Genomic DNA, 25,000 nt, shown 5'->3' with positions numbered 1-25,000 from the left:
GAGGTGTGTGTGTGTGACAGCATATTGCCTGAGTTCTGGGCACAGTCAGATGTCCACATGGTGTTTGCTGCTGTCTGAATGGCTAAACAGCTTCCCTTTGTCTGTCAGGGTGAAAGGCATTGGACGGCAGGCAGATACAGTGTGTCTGTGTGTTGCTCTACAGAGACACTCCTGTCTTTGGTGTTTTGTTGTTGTTTGTGAGACAGGTGGGTTATTTAAGCAATAAGGCCCAAGGTGGTGTGGCATATGGCCAATATACCAAAAACACCCGAGGTGCCTTATTGCTGTTATAAACTAGGTACCAATGTCATTAGAGCAGTAAAAATAAATGTTTTGTCATACCCATGGTATATGGTCTGATATACCACAGCTTTCAGCCAACATGTCTGACCAAGGGCGAATAGACTACCTTTAATGGACTGACATATATGCAAGCCAGTACACACACACAAACACACACACAGACAAAAACAAACACACAAGTATACCCGGGTGCATATATATGTGTGTATGGTGTTGTCCACAGGGCTCCCAGCAGAGAGAGGGACGCTCAGAGACACTGAGATAAATATTTTACAGCTTGACTCCATTTTGTTTTTCTCACACACTTTCACAGAGCAGGGATGAAGAAGCCTCTCCCTCCAGATGCGCTTCTCTTTTATTTAGTTGTGTTTATTTATTCTCCTCTTTCTTAATATTTGTCGAGTCATGCCCCTAGCAGCTTTATGGAGCGATATGGCAGATTTACTGTGGGGAGCCGGCAGCACTGAGGTCCCTGATGGAGAGAGGTAGGAGAGGAAGTGAGAGGGGAGAGTACAAAGGGGGTGGAGATAGAGAGATAAAGAAAAAGAGGAGAGAGGGAGAGAGAGAAATCAAAAGAGAAAGGCATAAAGAGAGTCATAGAGAGAGAGAAAGGGAGAGAGATAGTGTGGGTAGCCAATATGGAGGCAGGAGGAGGAGAGAGGGATGGAAGGAGAGAGGGATGGAAGGAGAGAGGGATGGAAGGAGAGAGGGATGGAAGGAGAGAGGGATGGAAGGAGAGAGGGATGGAAGGAGAGAGGGATGGAAGGAATACATGAAGGGGGGAAGGAGAGAGGGATGGAAGGAGAGAGGGATGGAAGGTATAAATGAAGGGGGGAAGGAGGGCAGTAAAAGTGGTGACATAAGCAGAGGGATAAATCTGCAGAGAGAGAGACAGAGAGAGAGTTGCCGGGAAACACAGACCACTTTATCTCCTCTACAAAGCTGCTAGCCAATGCAGCTCTAACCTACCCACAATATAGCTTTAGAGAAACACACTCTCACACACCCATTGTACATAAGTACACACATACATACACGCACACACAGTTTTCCTAGTCAGGGCAAGTATTCCGAAAACCTCTTGGCCCCAGTTCTAACCACTATACCTCAAAATCTGGAACTGCTGTTATTTTCTATATGGGATGACTTGGCTACTCCTCCATTACAGTCAATGGACTTGTGATTGTACTGTACATTACTAGCTGTATAATGCCCTCTTCCTCCAGAACACCACCTCTACTGCCACCACTACTGTACCTCCAGCAGCAGATATACTGTCTGCCCCCCCAGGGTTGAGTTGGTGCAGTCCACATTGCCTTTCCAGGTATATGGGGAATGATTCATGCTGTGACGTCCCTGGAGGAGCTTCCGTCATCCCTGAAGACATTCCGATGGGAAGGGAGTGGGACACACTCTAACACACACACACCACAACATACACACATTCTCTCTCTCTCTGTCTCTCTGTCTCTCTCTCTCCCTCACTCTCTCTCTCTCTCTCTCTCTCTCTCTCTCTCCCTCTCCCTCTCTCTCTCTCTCTCCCTCTCTCTCTCCCTCTCTCTCACCCTTTGTGATTTGTCATGGTATCGCTATCCCAGAGGAGGAGAGTGAGAGATTCGCACACGCTCACGCAGCAGTCCACCCAGAACTACACATACACACAAACACACACACACACACACATATACACACACACACACACACTCCTTGCACCATTTGTAGTGGGAGTGAGTGGGTCACACACACGCTAACGGTGCAGTCCTCTCTAAGCGTGGGATAATTGTAACTGAGGGTTTTACTAGCCCCCAAAGCCAGCAGATGGGAGCACTCTAGTGGAAAGGAATTAGACTCCATTATTTCACAGACCAGGCTCCATCAACACAGGATAGCAGTCAAGAGGCCTGTATCTGGAAGCACAGTCATACATTTTTCACACATACACACACACTTTGATGATACACACTTTGTCAGTATATTTCTGATGAATGCCAATCAGAGTTTGCTGACTACCCTGGTTTCCATGGTGCTTTAATGGTGGATTTGTGACAGGCATAGAGGGAGGTTGACACACACACACACCTCCCTGACACACACACACACACACACACACCTCCCTGACACACACACACACACACTGACACATACCCCAGCTTATAAAACACTAGAGCTTTGATCTGTTACAGTACGGATTCCCTCAGCACAGCCCCCACCCATCCCCCCACTCTCTCACCCTCTCTCGCCCTCCCTCCCGTGCTCTCCCTGCTCTCTGTCTATCCGAGCTCCAGAGGCATCAGTGTGATGTAACCAACAGTCTCCCACTGTGCTGCAGTGTCATCCCCCCCAGTAGGAGGAGAGCACATCTATAGAACAAAAGTGTTGTGTTCAACAACACAACTGCTGTGTGGAGACTGAATGTGCCGTGATGTTCAGCAGGACTATTCGGTGTGATGATGCTACTATCGTACACTACAAGGTATGCAGAGCAGAGCTCTAATGATTGTGTGGTATGAAGGAGATATGAAATGACTGGCCCCCTGCTATACCGCTATAAACCCTCTAACCTTAAGGCGTCCATGTGCTTCCCAGCTGAAACCTTTCAGAGAGCAGACAGTATATTATGACGACGTATTTGTTAGCTTTGGACTTTGGTGAGTTTTTGGGGGGCTGTTAGGGTACACAGCATGTTTTCTGAAGGCAAGCGGAAGTCTACGTCCCTTCGTCGGCGACAGTAGGGATTATTCAATAAAGGGACGACTTGCTTTCATTGAGAAATACAACACCAAACATCTTAGTCAGATGTAAAATTACACAGCTAAGATCTCCTCGGCAAAAACGTCAAAATGAATGACAGATTTCTTGGGTTGTCTTAGATTAATTCCGACCGTTTTGAGGAAGTGTACACTATACCGTCTACGGCATCTCAAAATGGACAAACAGTACTGTTGAACTTTTTTTCTCATTTTACAAGCAAATGTCTTTTAAGGGAGTATAGGATCACACTCGTTCGGTTCGCCTAGTCGACTTCGGCAAGCCGTCAGCCGAACTGAGGCATGCTGATGCCTTTACAATTCACACTGTTACATTTTTTTAAATCTTTCCTGCCGTCTCTCTCAGCCTTCTACCCACATTTGCTTTATGGTTTCAAAAGCACGCACACATACACACGCACGCACCCACGCACGCACCCACGCACGCACCCACGCACGCACGCACGACACACACACACACACACACACACACACACACACACACACACACACACACACACACACACACCTTTCTGTGATACCTGACATGCCATGTTTCCGTGATGATAGCTGAAATTGGCTAGCTGCTGAGGCAGCCAGGTTTCTCTAGATCCACTGTGAAATTAGACGTCCGTCCTGGTAAGCAGAACATCAGGAGATTACTTCAAAACTGGCCATTATGGGCAATGGTGTGCGCTACTACCATCAAGTAGGCTTTTGCTAGGGCGTTGGGGAGGGTGGATGGGCGTAAGCACTGAGTGTCACGTGTTCAATACCAGTGCTAGGCTTGTTTAAAAAAAGAAATAAATGTAAACCCTATCCCTTACCTTAACGATGCACATTTTTTCATGACCCAAAATATTGTATTTTCCGCTGTTTGAAGCTGGTGTAGTGAACCGAAAGTAAAAGACGCAAAAATGAAACTTGAGAACGGGAAGCACAGAAATAGCGCACATAGAACAGATCTACCGCTTCTTAGACTTGCCCAAAAAGTTACATATTGCAGCCTTAACTCTTCGGCATTAATGCCTAAAGTTAATGGACAAACGCCAGAATCTCCAGTGAGACTGTGAGAGCTTGTTGGCTGAAGGCTGCTGAAGGTCAGGGTTCGAGTCACACGCTAAATTACTCTTTAAATGTTTCTTTCTCCTCACTGCCTCGCCATTTTTTATGTTTTTAGCTCAGGCACTATTTCCATCCACTCTAGTTTATGTTGTCCTTTGTACACGCTTGACTTGAGAAGGGAGTGTGAGTCTATTTGTGTGCATGTGTGTGTGCATGTGTTTGTTGAATCTGTCAGAGGGAGAACATGAGAGAGAATTGACTGTATTCACTATCACACTATGGCCATAGCATAGAGAGAGAGAGAGAGAGAGAGAGAGAGAGAGAGAGAGAGAGAGAGAGAGAGAGAGAGAGAGAGAGAGAGAGAGAGAGAGAGAGAGAGAGAGAGAGAGAGAGAGAGAGAGAGAGAGAGAGAGAGAGAGAGAGAGAGAGAGAGAGAGAGAGAGAGAGAGAGAGAGAGAGAGAGAGAGAGAGAGAGAGAGAGAGAGAGAGAGAGAGAGACAGAGACAGAGACAGAGACAGAGACAGAGAGACAGAGACAGAGACAGAGACAGAGACAGAGACAGAGACAGAGACAGAGACAGAGAGTGATGAACTGGTTTTATTTGGCCCCCCAAGTTTTCTGAGCAAAGATGTTTTCTTTGATTTGTATTTTTTATTGTCGGACATAAAAGATTGTAAAATCACCAGGAAATCATCTCCAAGTGATTTTAATTATGTAAATCTGTTCCCAAGTAATTCCCACTCATAATAGAGAGATAGGTGATCATATATAAATGTAAGCCAGGTTTAAAATGATTATGTTTTAGTCAAACATTATATCTGTTTGTGCTTCTTGCAGTCAATTTACGTCTACTAATGATTTGTAATTATGTTCCTGCCGCCCGACCACCCGCTCAAGAAAAAATGAGCCCGCGGCTGAATCTAGTTGACGGTCCCTGCTCTAGTCACAGTGCTTCTCTAATGCTATGTAATCCATCAGGGTATTATGGTTTTTAATGAACTAACTGCATGTATCTGTATCTCTGACTCCAGGGCGTTAAGGTTAGAATGCAATTTCACCATTGGCTGTGTCTGGCTAATACATGCTGTTTGTTAGTAGGTTTGTCTCACAATGCATGGAGGGCTCCATTGTAAATGAGAAGGGTTATGATTAGGGCTGTTGCAGTCACCAGTCATGAAGGCAGTTCAATTCCACGTGACTGTGTAGTCATGGTAAATAGGCTTCTCCAAGCTCTGATGCTGCTGATGGTCATTAATATCCTACCAAACCTGTTAACTGCCTGGTACTCAGCGCTCTATTGTCCCTCTAATCACTCTGACATCAATGCAAATGTCATCTAAAATCGAATCAAACACTTCATGAGAGCCCATGAGCTCCTGTTGCTCAACATTTCTATAGGCTATGCAAAAAGAGGAGGATCCCATCAGCTTTATATAAGCTAATCCTACTATATTAATCAATTTTCCTAATATTAAGCACATTGCTTATCTTTACAACAAGATTACAACCTACGTGGCTGGCATGAAAATGAACCATATGGAAAGCGTCCTCCATTTGCTATTTAAGTGCATAGATGACATGTATTTTTTCCCACTGCCCCTGTTTTGATACAGGTGCATGATAATGGTCCATTCTAAATCATAACAAATGTCACACACACATGATTTAGTATATGTAATGATAAGATTAAATCAAGAATAGTCTGATGGGTGACTATATTAGCCTATCACTTGTGAATGATATATTATCACTTGTGAATGATGCCCAGCATAAGAAACAATGCCTTTTTTTTTGCAACTTTTTCTAATCATAGTCGCACACCTCATGTAGCCTGGCCCATAGTCCTATATGTTTTGATAAGGTCAGTATCACACCTCATGTAGCCTGGCCCATAGGCCTATATGTTTTGATAAGGTCAGTATCACACCTCATGTAGCCTGGCCCATAGGCCTATATGTTTTGATAAGGTTTGTATCACACCTCATGTAGCCTGGCCCATAGGCCTATATGTTCTGATAAGGTCAGTATCACACCTCATGTAGCCTGGCCCATAGGCCTATATGTTTTGACAAGGTTTGTATCACACCTCATGTAGCCTGGCCCATAGTCTTATATGTTTTGATAAGGTCAGTATCACACCTCATGTAGCCTGGCCCATAGGCCTATATGTTTTGATAAGGTTAGTATCACACCTCATGTAGCCTGGCCCATAGTCCTATATGTTTTGATAAGGTCAGTATCACACCTCATGTAGCCTGGCCCATAGTCCTATATGTTTTGATAAGGTTTGTATCACACCTCATGTAGCCTGGCCCATAGTCATATATGTTTTGAGAAGGTCAGTATCACACCTCATGTAGCCTGGCCCATAGTCCTATATGTTTTGATAAGGTTTGTATCACACCTCATGTAGCCTGGCCCATAGTCATATATGTTTTGATAAGGTCAGTATCACACCTCATGTAGCCTGGCCCATAGTCATATATGTTTTGATAAGGTCAGTATCACACCTCATGTAGCCTGGCCCATAGTCCTATATGTTTTGATAAGGTCAGTATCACACCTCATGTAGCCTGGCCCATAGGCCTATATGTTTTGATAAGGTCAGTATCACACCTCATGTAGCCTGGCCCATAGTCCTATATGTTTTGATAAGGTTTGTATCACACCTCATGTAGCCTGGCCCATAGTCATATATGTTTTGATAAGGTCAGTATCACACCTCATGTAGCCTGGCCCATAGTCATATATGTTTTGATAAGGTCAGTATCACACCTCATGTAGCCTGGCCCATAGTCCTATATGTTTTGATAAGGTTTGTATCACACCTCATGTAGCCTGGCCCATAGTCCTATATGTTTTGATAAGGTCAGTATCACACCTCATGTAGCCTGGCCCATAGGCCTATATGTTTTGATAAGGTTTGTATCACACCTCATGTAGCCTGGCCCATAGGCATATATGTTTTGATAAGGTTTGTATCACACCTCATGTAGCCTGGCCCATAGTCCTATATGTTTTGAGAAGGTCAGTATCACACCTCATGTAGCCTGGCCCATAGTCCTATATGTTTTGATAAGGTTTGTATCACACCTCATGTAGCCTGGCCCATAGTCCTATATGTTTTGATAAGGTTTGTATCACACCTCATGTAGCCTGGCCCATAGGCCTATATGTTTTGATAAGGTTTGTATCACACCTCATGTAGCCTGGCCCATAGGCATATATGTTTTGATAAGGTTTGTATCACACCTCATGTAGCCTGGCCCATAGTCCTATATGTTTTGAGAAGGTCAGTATCACACCTCATGTAGCCTGGCCCATAGTCCTATATGTTTTGATAAGGTTTGTATCACACCTCATGTAGCCTGGCCCATAGTCATATATGTTTTGATAAGGTCAGTATCACACCTCATGTAGCCTGGCCCATAGTCATATATGTTTTGATAAGGTCAGTATCACACCTCATGTAGCCTGGCCCATAGTCCTATATGTTTTGATAAGGTCAGTATCACACCTCATGTAGCCTGGCCCATAGGCCTATATGTTTTGATAAGGTCAGTATCACACCTCATGTAGCCTGGCCCATAGTCCTATATGTTTTGATAAGGTCAGTATCACACCTCATGTAGCCTGGCCCATAGGCCTATATGTTTTGATAAGGTCAGTATCACACCTCATGTAGCCTGGCCCATAGTCCTATATGTTTTGATAAGGTTTGTATCACACCTCATGTAGCCTGGCCCATAGTCATATATGTTTTGATAAGGTCAGTATCACACCTCATGTAGCCTGGCCCATAGTCATATATGTTTTGATAAGGTCAGTATCACACCTCATGTAGCCTGGCCCATAGTCCTATATGTTTTGATAAGGTTTGTATCACACCTCATGTAGCCTGGCCCATAGTCATATATGTTTTGATAAGGTCAGTATCACACCTCATGTAGCCTGGCCCATAGTCTTATATGTTTTGTTAAGGTTTGTATCACAACTAAAGTGGCCAAATGTTTATCAACATTTTAAGCTTCAGCATTCTGATCTGCTGCGTCACCCAGATCACAGAAAAAGTGTTTTTTGATGCTAGTGGTTGTATTCATTTGGGATCTATCGCATCCCACAACTGTCCCAGACTATGTTCGGAATATTTATATCTCGAGACAGAATAGAATAGGTCAACTTTTGTACTATGGGGGATAGTAGATTGCTGTTTGTTAGGTCTACTCATCTTGTTGGCTGATGAAAAGTAATGTGGATAATTCTTCCAATATTTTCAATATGCACCTCGGAATTGGAAAAAGATGCAGTTGCGTCCCGATGTGTCTGGGTCATTTTCACAGGCTACAAGTGAAGACAATCTCGTGATGGAGAACCATGTGAGTGAGAGGTGCTCCGGAGTGCGCAGCACTCAGTAAGAAGTGCACAACGCAGCACTCCGGGCCAAGGGCACAATGGCCACTGGCTGCAAAAGACATGGATTTTTTGGGTGCATTACGGACACACCAAGGGGATGCCACCGTGAAATTCAAGGCATTATCAAGTGCTTGTCAAATTGTGAATGAGAGGCTGATGAAGTGTGTACAGCCTGCGCAAACAAAGCAGAGCTCATGCCTTTCAAGAGACTTTTTTTCAAATCATCAATAGAGTCGCATCATGCAGCATTACAATGTATTACAAATCTGAACATATAGCCCAACGTTTGTAGAACAACTAAAGTTGCATTAATAACTCTAAATGAAGCATCTAGGACTACTTATTTCTTTATTAAACGCTCAACACAGAATAGCCCATGTGTTCACTCCCTCAAATCCTTTGGAGAAAATATCCTTTGTGTTTTATTCAGCTTTGTTCAATTGTATTCTTCATTCTATAAAATAGTATAACATAATGCCTGGGAATTATAAGTAAATATTTTCTGCTAAATTACCTAGTGTAGCCCACAGCCATATGTTATATCTAGATCAGGACCTAACATAAGGACAACTCAGTATGCTATTCTGTTCTTCTGAAATGGACTACATTTTCTTCGTATCATGCTGCTTTAGACCTGTCTAAAATAAATAATGGATTTATTGTGATGCTGTAGACTATATTACATGGATTTATTGGGAAGGTGTAGACTATATTACATGGATGTATTGGGAAGGTGTGGGCTATATTACATGGATTTATTGGGAAGGTGTGGGCTATATTACATGGATTTATTGTGAAGGTGTAGACTATATTACATGGATGTATTGGGAATGTGTGGGCTATATTACATGGATTTATTGGGAAGGTGTGGGCTATATTACATGGAATTATTGGGAAGGTGTGGGCTATATTACATGGATTTATTGGGAAGGTGTGGGCTATATTACATGGAATTATTGGGAAGGTGTGGGCTATATTGCATGGATTTATTGTGAAGGTGTAGACTATATTACATGGATGTATTGGGAAGGTGTGGGCTATATTACATGGAATTATTGGGAAGGTGTGGGCTATATTACATGGATTTATTGGGAAGGTTTGGGCTAAATTACATGGAATTATTGGGAATGTGTGGGCTATATTACATGGATTTATTGGGAAGGTGTGGGCTATATTGCATGGATTTATTGTGAAGGTGTAGACTATATTACATGGATGTATTGGGAAGGTGTGGGCTATATTACATGGATTTATTGGGAAGGTGTGGGCTATATTACATGGAATTATTGGGAAGGTGTGGGCTATATTACATGGATTTATTGGGAAGGTGTGGGCTATATTACATGGAATTATTGGGAAGGTGTGGGCTATATTGCATGGATTTATTGTGAAGGTGTAGACTATATTACATGGATGTATTGGGAAGGTGTGGGCTATATTACATGGATTTATTGGGAAGGTGTGGGCTATATTGCATGGATTTATTGTGAAAGTGTAGACTATATTACATGGATGTATTGAGAAGGTGTGGGCTATATTACATGGATTTATTGGGAAGGTGTGGGCTATATTACATGGATTTATTGGGAAGGTGTGGGCTATATTGCATGGATTTATTGTGAAAGTGTAGACTATATTACATGGATGTATTGAGAAGGTGTGGGCTATATTACATGGATTTATTGGGAAGGTGTGGGCTATATTACATGGATTTATTGGGAAGGTGTGGGCTATATTACATGGATTTATTGGGAAGGTGTGGGCTATATTACATGGATTTATTGGGAAGGTGTGGGCTATATTACATGGATTTATTGGGAAGGTGTGGGCTATATTGCATGGATTTATTGTGAAAGTGTAGACTATATTACATGGATGTATTGAGAAGGTGTGGGCTATATTACATGGATTTATTGGGAAGGTGTAGGCTATATTACATGGATTTATTAGACTTTTTAAAAGGTAGATGTTCCAAAGGTCTGCATCAGTGGCTTGTAGGAAGCCAGGAGATGCTAAATGTGTTTGTTAATTAACGGTCAATTACAGTGAGACCGACAGTTATTTGCATGACCAACCCCGGCTGACAAAATTTCAATGTCACCACAGCCCTAGTTGTGATCAGTGCAGCTTGTCCTCGGTGAAAACCATATTGGTGAAGGGTTGCGGTCAATTTAATTTCAACTCCATCAATTCAGTAAATCGAATTAATGAATTTATGCATTGAGAAATCCTCCTTAAACGTAAATGTAACTTTTGATTGATTTTCTCTTCGATTAACCTCTTCACATGACTGAATTGAAATTGAATTGCCCAGGTCCCATATGGGTTTTAGAAACATTCTGGAGATTTCTGCCTCATCACTCTGTACTGTACCGTTCTGTTCCCACTAAGACGACCCGGTGGTAAGTAACCCACAGTAAATGCCACGGCAACTGGGGTTGCTGCGAAACAAAGCTAACTGTTTAAGCGTGTGAACATTTGTCATTAATCACTGAGCGTGGAGCCCATAGTAGAGGCCAATGATTAACGAGCTAACAGCATGGCTACACAGACCCTACAGGATGGAGGGAGATGATAAGGAGGGAGGGATGAGAGAGAGAGAGCGTGAGGGGGGAGAAAGGGAGCGATGGAGATGTAAAGGGGAGAGGGAGGGAGAGGGAGGGAGGGATATATAAAGGGGAGAGGGAGGGATATATAAAGGGGAGAGGGAGGGATATATAAAGGGGAGAGGGAGGGATATATAAAGGGGAGAGGGAGGGATATATAAAGGGGAGAGGGAGGGATATATAAAGGGGAGAGGGAGGGATATATAAAGGGGACAGAGAGGGATATATAAAGGGGAGAGGGAGGGATATATAAAGGGGAGAGAGAGGGATATATAAAGGGGAGAGGGAGGGATATATAAAGGGGAGAGGGAGGGATATATAAAGGGGAGAGGGAGGGATATATAAAGGGGAGAGGGAGGGAGAGGGAGGGATATATAAAGGAGGGAGGGATATATAAAGGGAGAGGAGGGATATATAAAGGGGAGAGGGAGGGATATATAAAGGGGAGAGAGAGGGATATATAAAGGGGAGAGGGAGGGATATATAAAGGGGAGAGGGAGGGAGAGGGAGGGATATATAAAGGGGAGAGGGAGGGAGAGGGATATATAAAGGGAAGAGGGAGGGAGGGATATATAAAGGGGAGAGGGAGGGAGGAATATATAAAGGTGAGAGGGAGGGATATATAAAGGGGAGAGGGAGGGAGGGAGGAATATATAAAGGGGAGAGGGGCGGGAGGGATATATAAAGGGGAGAGGGTGGGAGGGATATATAAAGGGGAGAGGGCGGGAGGGATATATAAAGGGGAGAGAGGGAGGGATATATAAAGGGGAGAGGGAGGGATATATAAAGGGGAGAGAGAGGGAGAGGGAGGGATATATAAAGGGGAGAGAGAGGGAGAGGGAGGGATATATAAAGGGGAGAGGGAGGGAGGGATATATAAAGGGGAGAGGGAAGGAGGGATATATAAAAGGGAGAGGGGGAGGGAGGTATAAATAAAGGGGAGAGGGAGGGAGCGATATATAAAGGGGAGAGGGAGGGAGGGATATATAAAAGGGGGAGGGGGAGGGAGGGATATATAAAGGGGAGAGGGAGGGGAGGGATATATAAAGGGGAGAGGGAGGGGGAGGGATATATAAAGGGGAGAGGGAGGGAGGGATATATAAAAGGGGAGAGAGGGGAGGGAGGAATATATAAAGGTGAGAGAGAGGGAGGGAAGGAGGGATATATAAAGGGGAGAGGGAGGGAGGGAGGGATATATAAAAGGGGGAGGGATATATAAAGGGAGGGGGGGTAGGAAGGAGATGGACAGTACATGTAACAGCCATAATATGTGAAGTGCACTCACACATTCTGTTCCTTTCCATTCCTGGCTGATGGAATTACTGCTATAATGGCCAGGTAATTATTCCGTAGGACATTTGGCTTTACCTTACAAAAGACTGATTTATCTATTCAGGTGTGTGTGTGTGTGTGTGTGTGTGTGCGCGCGCCTGTTTCAAGATTTATTAGTCATATGTACAGGATTCACATGGTCCAATGAAATGCTTACTTTCAGGCTCCTCCTCAACAATGCAGCAACAATAAGAAGTAATAAAAGTGTGTGTGCATCAATTTCAGCATTGTCTTTTAATTAAAAAGGCCATTATTATGTATTCATGGTCCTTTTAGGGTAGAACTTGGATAAACTACACTTCATCAAAAGCAGCAATATGGTATATGTATATGTTAAACCCAGTTAGATAGACTATGTTGTTTGTTAAAGCCTAAACACAGACTTGTTTAGCACAGGGTTTTCTATTCATTCCATTATTTCCACTAAATGGAGGCAGATCTTTATAGGGATGTGATTGGTAATGGTCCCACTTACCAAAGCCCTGGTTCATTGACACTGTCAGAGAACCAACTGTGTTTACTGGCGGATTGATCACGCTCTGCTAAGGGAAAGTGAAAAGCTTCATCAGACTTCTCTAGCTTTTGTTTTCTTGATTCTCTCTCTTGAGATGCTCCTGTTTTCACCCTTTTCTTTCTCTGTCTTGTGTTCTCTCTCTCTCTCTCTCGCTCTTCTGAGTGAAGCCTGTCCCTTGCTCACCATTGGGAGAGAGAGAGTGAGTGAGTGATGGGGTGATGAGGACAGGGAAATGAGCCCTGGGTGAACCTGTCAGAGTAGGGAGCATCTGGAAGACCCTGTCGCTCCTCACACACACACCACAGGAGGTTGGTGGCACCTTAATAGGGGAGGACGGGCTCGTGGTAATGGCGAGTGGAATGGTATCAAACACATGGTTTCTACGTGTCTGATACCATTCCATTTGCTCAGTTCTGGCCATTGTTATGAGCCGTCCTCCCCTCATCAGCCTCCTGTGACACACCCACTCTCCAGATGGAAATGGCTCATAAGTAGACCACTTCAGGTGTGTGGTTAGAAGGGCCTTATGGCCAACCATATGTCTGGGGAGAGAGAAGGAGGAAGGGGAAGGTGGTTAGGAGTAGTGGAAGTTGTCAGAAGACCACTTCTGTTCCCTTACCATATGATTGTGTTGAGAATGATGCATTGGACTTACACTGTATAGCGATTTCACGGGAAAAGAGCGAGAGGGAGAGAGAAAGAGATGGGAGAGAGAGGGGGAAGAGAGACGGGAAAGAGAGAGGGGGGGTGTTGGAAGATAAGGTATGCAGAGTAATAGAGAGAAAGGTGAAATGGGGGAGAAAGGAGATAGAGGATGAGAAAGGGGGAAAGAGAGGACGAGGGCGAGAAAAACAGAGACGGGTAGAGAGAGAGGTGGAAGGAGACAGGGAGGGATTGGGGGACAGATGGAATGACATGCGTAAACAGCAAAGTGAGCTGGGGGAAAGGCTGCTTTGCCATTCACTTTGAAGCTTGCTCCACTTCTGTCTGTCTTGCATAACAGAACCAAGGAAAACAAGGCAAGAAGAGAGAGGAGGGGAGGAGGGAGAAGAGAGAGGATGGGAGGAGGGATAAGAGAGAGGAGGGGAGGAGGGATAAGAGAGAGGATGGGAGGAGGGATAAGAGAGAGGAGGGGAGGAGGGATAAGAGAGAGGAGGGGAGGAGGGAGAAGAGAAGGAGGGGAGGAGGGAGAAGAGAGAGGATGGGAGGAGGGAGAAGAGAGAGGATGGGAGGAGGGAGAAGAGAGAGGATGGGAGGAGGGAGAAGAGAGAGGATGGGAGGAGGGATAAGAGAGAGGAGGGGAGGAGGGAGAAGAGAGAGGAGGGGAGGAGGGATAAGAGAGAGGAGGGGGGAGGAGGGAGAAGAGAGAGGAGGGGAGGAGGGATAAGAGAGAGGAGGGGAGGAGGGAGAAGAGAAGGAGGGGAGGAGGGAGAAGAGAGAGGATGGGAGGAGGGAGAAGAGAGAGGATGGGAGGAGGGAGAAGAGAGAGGAGGGGAGGAGGGAGAAGAGAGAGGAGGGGAGGAGGGATAAGAGAGAGGAGGGGGAGGAGGGAGAAGAGAGAGGAGGGGAGGAGGGATAAGAGAGAGGAGGGGAGGAGGGAGAAGAGAAGGAGGGGGGAGGGAGAAGAGAGAGGAGGGGAGGAAGGATAAGAGAGAGGAGGGGAGGAAGGATAAGAGAGAGGAGGGGAGGAGGGATAAGAGAGAGGAGGGGAGGAGGGAGAAGAGAAAAGAGAGAGGAGGGGAGGAGGGAGAAGAGAAAGGAGAGAGGAGGGGAGGAGGGAGAAGAGAAAAGAGAGAGGAGGGGAGGAGGGAGAAGAGAGAGGGCACTGAGAGACAGGAGGACACATCCAATTCAGAGCTTCTGATGCTTCCACTCTCCCATTGGCTAGATGAGGATTTGGGGATTGTCACCACATTCTGGGTTGTGATTGGCTAAAAGTGTTCAGTGCAAGGTCAAATGAGGTTTAGGACTTTAGATTACTCAGAGGTATAGGAGAGGGAAAGAGGGAGAGGAAGACATGAGACATGAAGAACGGGTGATAGAAAGAGAGAAAGCAGGGCTATAAGTGAGAGAGTTAGAGATGAAGGTGTGTGCATGGTACAGTGTCATAGTAAGGAGCATGTGCATGGCATATATATATATATTGCACCCAAAATATTCCTTTATTATCTTTCCTCTCTCCTGCATAGGAAACAGACAAAGGACACACGCACCCACACACACACACACCCGGATCCTCCTTAATTGCCATCTGCAATCTGCGTGCTGTACACAATCAGTAATTTGTGCAGAAGCGTGGTACGGGGTAAATTACTGAGGCTCATTTACATGTGTGTTAATGGACTTCCTTACTTACTGGAGGAGACTGCTCTCTCTCTCATTCTCTCTCTTTCACACTCTCACTCACTCACTCACTCACTCACTCACTCACTCACTCACTCACACACACACACACACACACACACACACACACACACACACACACACACACACACACACTACCTGTCTCTTTCTCTGTGTGTATGGGACAAGGAAAAATAAGTAGAAGAGAGAGAACAACGTATGGTGGTGAATTTATCAGTGGCCAATGCAGCCCGGCGTCAAAGCTAGCTAGCCAGACCGTAGTGTTAGCCATGTCTTCAATCTCCAGAGCTTAGTCCACCAAGTCATGTGGATCCTGTAAGGTCAGACTCTTCTCTTAACTCACTGTAGAGATGGAAAGCTATAGTAAACAGCAATCCTACACTGTCCTCCATCCCTCCTCTCCACTCTCTCCCCTAACTCTCTCCCCTCTCTACTCTGTCCCCTATATCTCTCCCCTCTCCACTCTGTCCCCTATCTCCCTCCCCTCTCCACGCTGCCCCCTATCTCTCTCTCTCCTCTCCACTCTGTCCCCTATCTCTCTCCCCTCTCCACTCTGTCCCCTATCTCTCTCCCCTTTCCACTCTGTCCTTCATCCCTCCTCTCCACTCTGTCCCCTATCTCTCTCTCTCCCCTCCAGTCTGTCCCCTATCTCTCTCTCTCCTCTCCACTCTGTCCCCTATCTCTCTCTCCTCTCCACTCTGTCCCCTATCTCTCTCTCCTCTCCACTCTGTCCCCTATCTCTCTCTCCTCTCCACTCTGTCCCCTATCTCTCTCTCCTCTCCACTCTGTCCCCTATCTCTCTCTCCTCTCCACTCTGTCCCCTATCTCTCTCTCTCCTCTCCACTGCTCTGTTTTCCTCCTTTCTTCCCATTCTCAGCTCTTTCCCCTTCTTCCCCTCTTCTCTCCTCTCTCCATCCTTTGGAAGGTGTAATCAGTGTAGAACAAAGGAATGGTGACTTTTTAACTACAGGCTCTGTTTTTCTTAATGACTGCCCTCCATGCCAATAATTACTCCCTGGATTTAAATAAAACATACACACACCACGGTTACTAAGCAACAGTCACATAGCTGAGGGTATTTTGGTATTGTGGTATTGTGTGTGTTAGTGTGTTCAATTCTGGTTCTGTGATACGTCAAGCAAACTTTCTTAGCAGATAACGACAACATGACAACAACAGTAGCTGTAGATGATGTAATGAAAGGGTGGAGGGTGGTTGATAATGGAGGACATCAGGCGGATCCACGTCTGGGTGTTGGGCAGAACTCCTCGGTCCTGGAGAACAGGGGCTGAGTTGAAGGGAACGGGGGAGTGGACAGAGACGTAAAACAAGCAAACACACAGGTATCATGTCGATCAGATTTGTAAAAATACAGTAATTGATTGGTTTAATTTAAATTGAATAATTGATTAGACATGCAATATTGCTAATGGCAGACATAGAAAATAAAGAAAGGATACCTGTCTGTAATGTTTGATGTTAGAGGGGTTGATGAGGGTGGTAAGGAATGAGAGGAGGTCTCCAGAGATGGAAAAGGGAGGAGGGTATGGGATGAGTGTGCAGATTGTTGGGCAATCAGACGTCACTAGATGCAGAATTTCGTCTGGAGGGAGAGGAGAGAAAGAGTTCAAGGAGGAGGAGAGAGGGAAGAGGCAGAATCAAGAGACAGGGGGTGCTTGCAGCTAGTTCTTCATGTCACTTGTCCTCGACAGCGAGCCAGTCTCAGAAGGGGGGCTTGAATTTTGCTCAAGCTGGTCGTCGTCTCGCCTCGTTCTCGGAACATGGCAGAACCCCTAGAGATCAAAAGCAGAGTAAAGGGGAGGGCTCAGGGGTCAGGGGTAACAGGATGAAAAGGCAAACACAAATGTTACTTCATTTTCAATAACACGGGCCTGGTTTAGTTGAAAGCTCTCTCACCACGTCAAGGTACAGGCTGAGAGGTATATTTGTATGTTTTATAAACCCAGTTTAATTAAGGCCCTTAACCCCCTACTCTATCTTTTCAATGTTTGACCTGATGGGGCTTGGTAGGAGTAGCAATATGGTGATGCCTCAATACTGCTGTGTAATGGGCTCCGGGACACTTCTGCCATATATATTACTGACACAAATCTAGAACCTCCAGATAGACAAACACTATCCAGAAACCAATATTCAATTCCAAACCAACCCTAAAGTTTGTCTAGGGGAAGGCGTTATTAAGGCCCAGTAAGGAACTGGGCAACTGAATAGTCAATTTCAGTAAATAAATATATTTACTATGCAAATGAACACATTTACAGCCAATTCAAGAGCGTTTAAAATATGTACCAGCAAGCAGACTCCTTCAACTCACAGAAAAAATGTACCAATATTTACATTATTGTAAATGTTACTTGCAATACAAGACAGTTACTGTACTGTACATGTGCTGCAGTGCCTTCAGGAAGTATTCATACCCCTTGACTTATTCTAAATGTGTTTGTGTTACAGCCTGAATTCAACATGGATTCAATAGATCGTTTTTCTGACCCATCTACACACAATACCCCATGATGACAAAGTGAAAACAGTTTTCAAAACAATGTTGCACATTATTATTTTCCAAATTCTTAATGCTCTGTCAAATTAGTTGTTGAACATTGCTAGACAACCATTTTCAGGTCTTGCCATAGATTTTCAAGTAGATTTCAGTAAAAACTGTAACTTGGAGATTCACTGTCTTATTGGTAAGCAGCTCCAGTGTAGATTTGGCCGTGTTTTAGGTTATTGTCCTGCTAAAAGGTGAATCTCCCAGTGTCTGGTGGAAACCAATGAAGAAGGCACAGTGATGCTGAAACAAATGGAGTGTGCGACTCTCTTTGTTTTTATAGGAAAGTAGACTGAACCAGGTTTCCCTCTAGAATTCTGCAGGTGCTTAGCTCCCATTCCGTTTCTAGTTATCCTGAAAAACATCCCAGTTCTAAACAATTACAAGCGTACCCATAACATGATGCAGTCACCACTGTGATTGAAAATATGGAGAATGGCACTCAGTAATGTGTTGTATTGGATTTGCCTCAAACATAATATTTTGTATTCAGGACAAATTGTTAGCTGCTTTGTCACATTTTTTGCATTATTACTTTTAGTTCTCTGTTCCGAACAGGATGCATGTTTTGGAATATTTTTATTCTGTACAGGCTTCCTTCTTTTCACTCTGTCAATTAGGTTAGAATTGTGGAATAACTACAATGTTGTTGACCCATCCTCAGTTTTCTCCTATCACAGCCATTAAACTCTGTAACTGTTTTAAAGTCACCATTGGCCTCATGGTGAAATCCCTGAGCTGTTTCCTTCCTCTACGGCAACTGAGTTAGGAAGGACGCCTGTATCTTTGTAGTGACTGGGTGTATTTCAACATAATCAAAAGTGTAATTAATAACTTCACAATGCTCAAAGGCAAATTTAATGTCTGCTTTTTTTGATCCATCTACCAATAGTTGCCGTTGTTTGTGAGGTGTTGGAAAACCACCCTTGGTCTTTGTGGTTAAATCTGCTTGAAGTTCACTGCTCGACTGAGGGACCTTACAGATGTGTATGTGGGGTACAGAGATGAGATAGTCATTCAAAAATCATGTTAAACACTATTATTGCACACAGAGTGAGTCCATGCAACTTATTATTGTGAGTTGTTAAGCACATTTTTACTCCTGAACTTATTTAGGCCTCCCATACAAAAGGGTTGAATACGCATTGACTCAAGACATGTCATTACCTTGTAGAAATTTTTAAAGATATATATATTGCACTTTGACATTAATATTTGTTTCATTCAGGCTGGAACACAAGAACATGTGGAAAAAGTCAAGGTGTGGGAATACATTCTGAAGGCACTGTACAGTAGATTTACCAACTTACCAATGTTCACACAGTCAATGGGTTTTTGCGCCTGCCTGTTAGTACAGTAGCTGGAACCTGCTATAGCCAGTGTAATGGGACTGATCTAACCAAGGACAGAGTGTGAATTCCCAGTTTGTTGTTGTTCTCTCTGTGTTTGTCTTGCTTGATCAGGTTAGGTTAAAGGTGACTAGGACTGTGTGTGTTTAATCTGCACTCTGCTTAACATCATCCTTAGCTCTGTCATCTTCCCCAATATTTGGAACCAAGGACTGATCACCCCAATCCACAAAATTTGACCCCAATAACTACCGGGGGATATGCTTCAACAGCAACCTGCATTATCATTAACAGCATACTCATACATTTCCTCAGCGAAAACAATGTACTGAGAAAATGTCAAATTTGCTTCTTGCCAAATTACCATACGACAGACCACATATTGACCCTGCACACCATAAATGACAAACAGACCAAAACAAAGGCAACGTCTTCTCACGCTTTGTTGATTTCAAAAAGCTTTCAACTCAATTTGGCATGTGGGTCTGCTATACAAATGGATAGAAAGTGGTGTTGGGGGAAAAACATACACAACATTATAAAATCCATGTATACAAACAAGTGTGCTGTTAAAATTGCCAAAAACACACACATTTCTTACCACAGAACAGTCTGTAGCACCCGGCCTCACCCTACTAGAATCTGAAGTCAAATATCTACTGTTTGCTGATGATCTGGTGCTTCTGTCCCCAACCAAGGAGGGCCTATAGCAGTACCTAGATCTTCTGCACAGATTCTGTCAGACCTGGGCCCTGACAGTAAATCTCAGTAAGACAAAAATAATGGTGTTCCAAAAAGGTCCAGTTGCCAGGACCACAAATACAAATTCCATCTAGACCCCATTGTCCTAGAGCACACAAAAAACTATACATACCTTGGAATCCTGCAAAAAATATCCTCAGTGTACAATGTAAAACACCAAATAATGCATTCAGAGCAGAATTAGGATGATACCCCTCTAATTGTCAAAATCCAGAAAAGAGCCGTTAAATTCTACAAACACCTAAAATGAAGCGATTCCCAAACCTTCCATAACAAAGCCATCACATACAGAGAGATGAACCTGGAGAAGAGTCCCCTAAGCTGGTCCTGGGACTCTGTTCACGAACACAAACAGACCCCACAGAGCCCCATAACAGCAACACAGCAACACAATTATACCCAACCAAAAAACAAAAAGATAATTACTTGACACATTGGAAAGAATTAACAAAAAAACAGAGGAAACTAGAATGCTATTTGGCCTTAAACAGAGAGAGTACACAGTGGCAGAATACCTGACCACTGTGACTGACCCAAAATGAAGGAAAGCTTTGACTATGTACTTTCGTGGTTTTGAGATTGACACAAATATTAATTTCCACAAAGTTTACTGCTTAATTGTCTTCAGATATTTTTGTCAGATGTTACTATGGAATACTGAAGTATAATTACAAGCATTGCATAAGTGTCAAAGGCTTTTATTGACAATTACATGAAATTGATGCAAAGAGTCAATATTTGCAGTGTTGACCTCTGCAATCTGCCCTGGCATGCTGTCAATTAACTTCTGGGCCACATCCTGACTGATGGAAGCCCATTCTTGCATAATCAACGCTTGGAGTTTGTCAGAATTTGTGGGGTTTTGTTTGTCCACCCACCTCTTGAGGATTGACCATAAATTCTCAATGGGATTAAGGTCTGGGGAGTTTCCTGGCCATGAACCCAAAACATTGATGTGGCAAGGTCCTCCATCATGCTGGAAAAGGCATGTTCGTCACCAAACTGTTCCTGGACGGTTGGGAGAAGTTGCTCTCAGAGGATGTGTTGGTACCATTCTTTATTCATGGCTGTGTTCTTAGGCAAAATTGTGAGTGAGCCCACTCCCTTGGCTGAGAAGCAATCCCACACATGAATGGTCTCAGGATGCTTTACTGTTGGCATGACACGGGACTGATGGTAGCGCTCACCTTCAGGACCTTTCCGGACAAGCTTTTTTCCGGATGCCCCAAACAATCGGAAAGGGGATTCATCAGAGAAAATGACTTTACCCAGTCCTCAGCAGTCCAATCCCTGTACCTTTTGCAGAATATCAGTCTGTCCCTGATGTTTTCCCTGGAGAGAAATCAAATCAAATTTTATTTGTCACATACACATGGTTAGCAGATGTTAATGCGAGTGTAGCGAAATGCTTGTGCTTCTAGTTCCGACAATGCAGTAATAACGAACAAGTAATCTAACTAACAATTCCAAAAAAACTACTGTCTTATACACAGTGTAAGGGGATAAGGAATATGTACATAAGGATATATGAATGAGTGATGGTACAGAGCAGCATAGGCAAGATACAGTAGATGATATCGAGTACAGTATATACATATGAGATGAGTATGTAAACCAAGTGGCATAGTTAAAGTGGCTAGTGATACATGTATTACATAAGGATGCAGTCGATGATATAGAGTACAGTATCTACGTATGCATATGAGATGAATAATGTAGGGTAAGTAATATTATATAAGGTAGCATTGTTTAAAGTGGCTAGTGATATATTTACATCATTTCCCATCAATTCCCATTATTAAAGTGGCTGGAGTAGAGTCAGTGTCATTGACAGTGTGTTGGCAGTAGCCACTCAATGTTAGTGGTGGCTGTTTAACAGTCTGATGGCCTTGAGATAGAAGCTGTTTTTCAGTCTCTCGGTCCCAGCTTTGATGCACCTGTACTGACCTCTCCTTCTGGATGACAGCGGGGTGAACAGGCAGTGGCTCGGGTGGTTGATGTCCTTGATGATCTTTATGGCCTTCCTGTAGCATCGGGTGGTGTAGGTGTCCTGGAGGGCAGGTAGTTTGCCCCCGGTGATGCGTTGTGCAGACCTCACTACCCTCTGGAGAGCCTTACGGTTGAGGGCGGTGCAGTTGCCATACCAGGCGGTGATACAGCCCGCCAGGATGCTCTCGATTGTGCATCTGTAGAAGTTTGTGAGTGCTTTTGGTGACAAGCCGAATTTCTTCAGCCTCCTGAGGTTGAAGAGGCGCTGCTGCGCCTTCCTCAAGATGCTGTCTGTGTGAGTGGACCAATTCAGTTTGTCTGTGATGTGTATGCCGAGGAACTTAAAACTTGCTACCCTCTCCACTACTGTTCCATCGATGTGGATGGGGGTGTTCCCTCTGCTGTTTCCTGAAGTCCACAATCATCTCCTTAGTTTTGTTGACGTTGAGTGTGAGGTTATTTTCCTGACACCACACTCCGAGGGCCCTCACCTCCTCCCTGTAGGCCGTCTCGTCGTTGTTGGTAATCAAGCCTACCACTGTTGTGTCGTCCGCAAACTTGATGATTGAGTTGGAGGCGTGCATGGCCACGCAGTCGTGGGTGAACAGGGAGTACAGGAGAGGGCTCAGAACGCACCCTTGTGGGGCCCCAATGTTGAGGATCAGCGGGGGGGAGATGTTGTTGCCTACCCTCACCACCTGGGGGCGGCCCGTCAGGAAGTCCAGAACCCAGTTGCACAGGGCGGGGTCGAGACCCAGGGTCTCGAGCTTGATGACGAGCTTGGAGGGTACTATGGTGTTGAATGCCGAGCTGTAGTCGATGAACAGCATTCTCACATAGGTATTCCTCTTGTCCAGATGGGTTAGGGCAGTGTGCAGTGTGGTTGAGATTGCATCGTCTGTGGACCTATTTGGGCGGTAAGCAAATTGGAGTGGGTCAAGGGTGTCAGGTAGGGTGGAGGTGATATGGTCCTTGACTAGTCTCTCAAAGCACTTCATGATGACGGATGTATGTGCTACGGGGCGGTAGTCGTTTAGCTCAGTTACCTTAGCTTTCTTGGGAACAGGAACAATGGTGGCCCTCTTGAAGCATGTGGGAACAGCAGACTGGTATAGGGATTGATTGAATATGTCCGTAAACACACCGGCCAGCTGGTCTGCGCATGCTCTGAGGGCGCGGCTGGGGATGCCGTCTGGCTTCTTTAATGCCCTTCTTGACACCAGGCCATCCTCCAAAAGTCTTCGCCTCACTGTGCGTGCAGATGCACTCACACCTGCCTGCTGCCATTCCTGAGCAAGCTCTGTACTGGTGGTGCCCTGATCCCGCAGCTGAATCAACTTTAGCAGACGGTCCTGGCGTTTGCTGGACTTTCTTGGGCGCCCTGAAGCCTTCTTCACAACAATTGAACCGCTCTCCTTGAAGTTCTTGATGATCCGATAAATGGTTGATTTAGGTGCAATCGTACAGGCAGTTCAAACCTTTTTGTTCAAAGTAATGATGACGGCACATGTTTCCTTGCAGGTAACCATGGTTGACAGAGGAAGAACAATGATTCCAAGCTCCACCCTCCTTTTGAAGATTCCAGTCTGTTATTGGAACTCAATCAGCATGACAGAGTGATCTTCAGCCTTGTCCTCGTCAACACTCACACCTGTGTTAAAGAGTGAATCACTGACATGATGTCAGCTGGTCCTTTTGTGGCAGGGCTTAAATGCAGTGGAAATGTTTTTGGGGGATTCAGTTCATTTGCATGGCAAAGAGGGACTTGGCAATTAATTGCAATTTATCTGATCACTCTTCATAACATTCTTTAGTATATACAAATTTCCATCATACAAACTGAGGCAGCAGACTTTGTGAAAATGAATATTTGTGTCATTCTCAAAATGTTTGGCCACGACTGTACATACTACAGTGAGCATAGCCTTGCTATTGAGAAATGCCGCCAAAGGCAGACCTGGTTCTCAAGGTAAGACAGGCTATGTGCACACTACACACAGAATTTGGTGGAAACTGAGCTGTACTTCCTGACCTCTTGCCAAATGTATGACCATATTAGAGTTCGATATCTTAACTCCGATATCTTTTGGGTGAAATACCACAGTGTGCAATCACCGCAGCAAGATTTGTGACCTGTTCCACAAGAAAAGGGCAATGAATGAATAACAAACACCGTTGTAAATACACCCCGTATTTACGTTTATTTATTTTCACTTTTGTACTTTAACTATTTGCACATCATTACAACACTGTATATAAACATAATATGACATTTGAAATGCCTTTATTCTTTTGGAACTTTTGTTAGTGCAATGTTCCTGTTTATTTTCATTGTTTATTTCACTTTTGTTTATTATCTATTTCACTTGCTTTGGCAATGTAAATATATGTTTCCCATGCCAATAAAGCCCTTAAATAGAAATTGAATTGAGAGCGAGAGGGGGAGGTTTGGGGAAGTAAAGAGGGGTGTCTAAATGCAGACAGATAGTTCAAGATTGACTTTCGAAATTGTCCATGTACTGAGAATGTCGGGAAATGCCTCCAAAAGCATCCACTGGGGGGCAACAGTGAACACTATTACTATCGGATAGGCTTGGGTTTTGCTAGGGTACTGTGGATATGGGTGGCGAAAAGCTGTAATGTCATGACTCCAGATCAAATCAAATCGAGCTTTATTTGTATATCACATTTCAGACATGAATGCAACACAATGCGCTTCACAGGGGAAAAAAACTAATTAACAATGAAAAAAAAAATGTAAATATTTACGACACAAGAAACATAAGAGGATAGAAACAAAATTAAAGAATAACATTTAAAACGGAAAGACTAAAAAAGCACCCTAATGAAAAGCCAAGCTAAAAATGTGTGTTTTAAAATCCTTTTGAAATATATCCACAGTTTCGGCCCCCCTCACAAGCAGCCAGTGCAGCCACTTTAAAACGTATGTAATGTTCTCCGTCTGGTCAGAATACAGAATACAGAA

General features: G+C 44.2%; 1 protein-coding gene across 1 annotated transcript in view; it reads left to right on the top strand.

Moving 5' to 3' along the window:
* LOC112225020 (interleukin-1 receptor accessory protein-like 1-B) overlaps window positions 1-25,000 on the top strand; it is a 173,932-nt gene that overhangs the window by 77,229 nt on the left and 71,703 nt on the right. The gene's annotated exons all lie outside the window — the stretch shown is intronic.

This window comes from Oncorhynchus tshawytscha, linkage group LG26 (genome assembly GCF_018296145.1).
Source record: "Oncorhynchus tshawytscha isolate Ot180627B linkage group LG26, Otsh_v2.0, whole genome shotgun sequence".
NCBI classification, from domain to species: Eukaryota; Metazoa; Chordata; class Actinopteri; order Salmoniformes; family Salmonidae; genus Oncorhynchus; species Oncorhynchus tshawytscha.
Note: the sequence above shows the minus strand (reverse complement) of the source record. Positions and strands in the feature narration are given on the sequence as shown.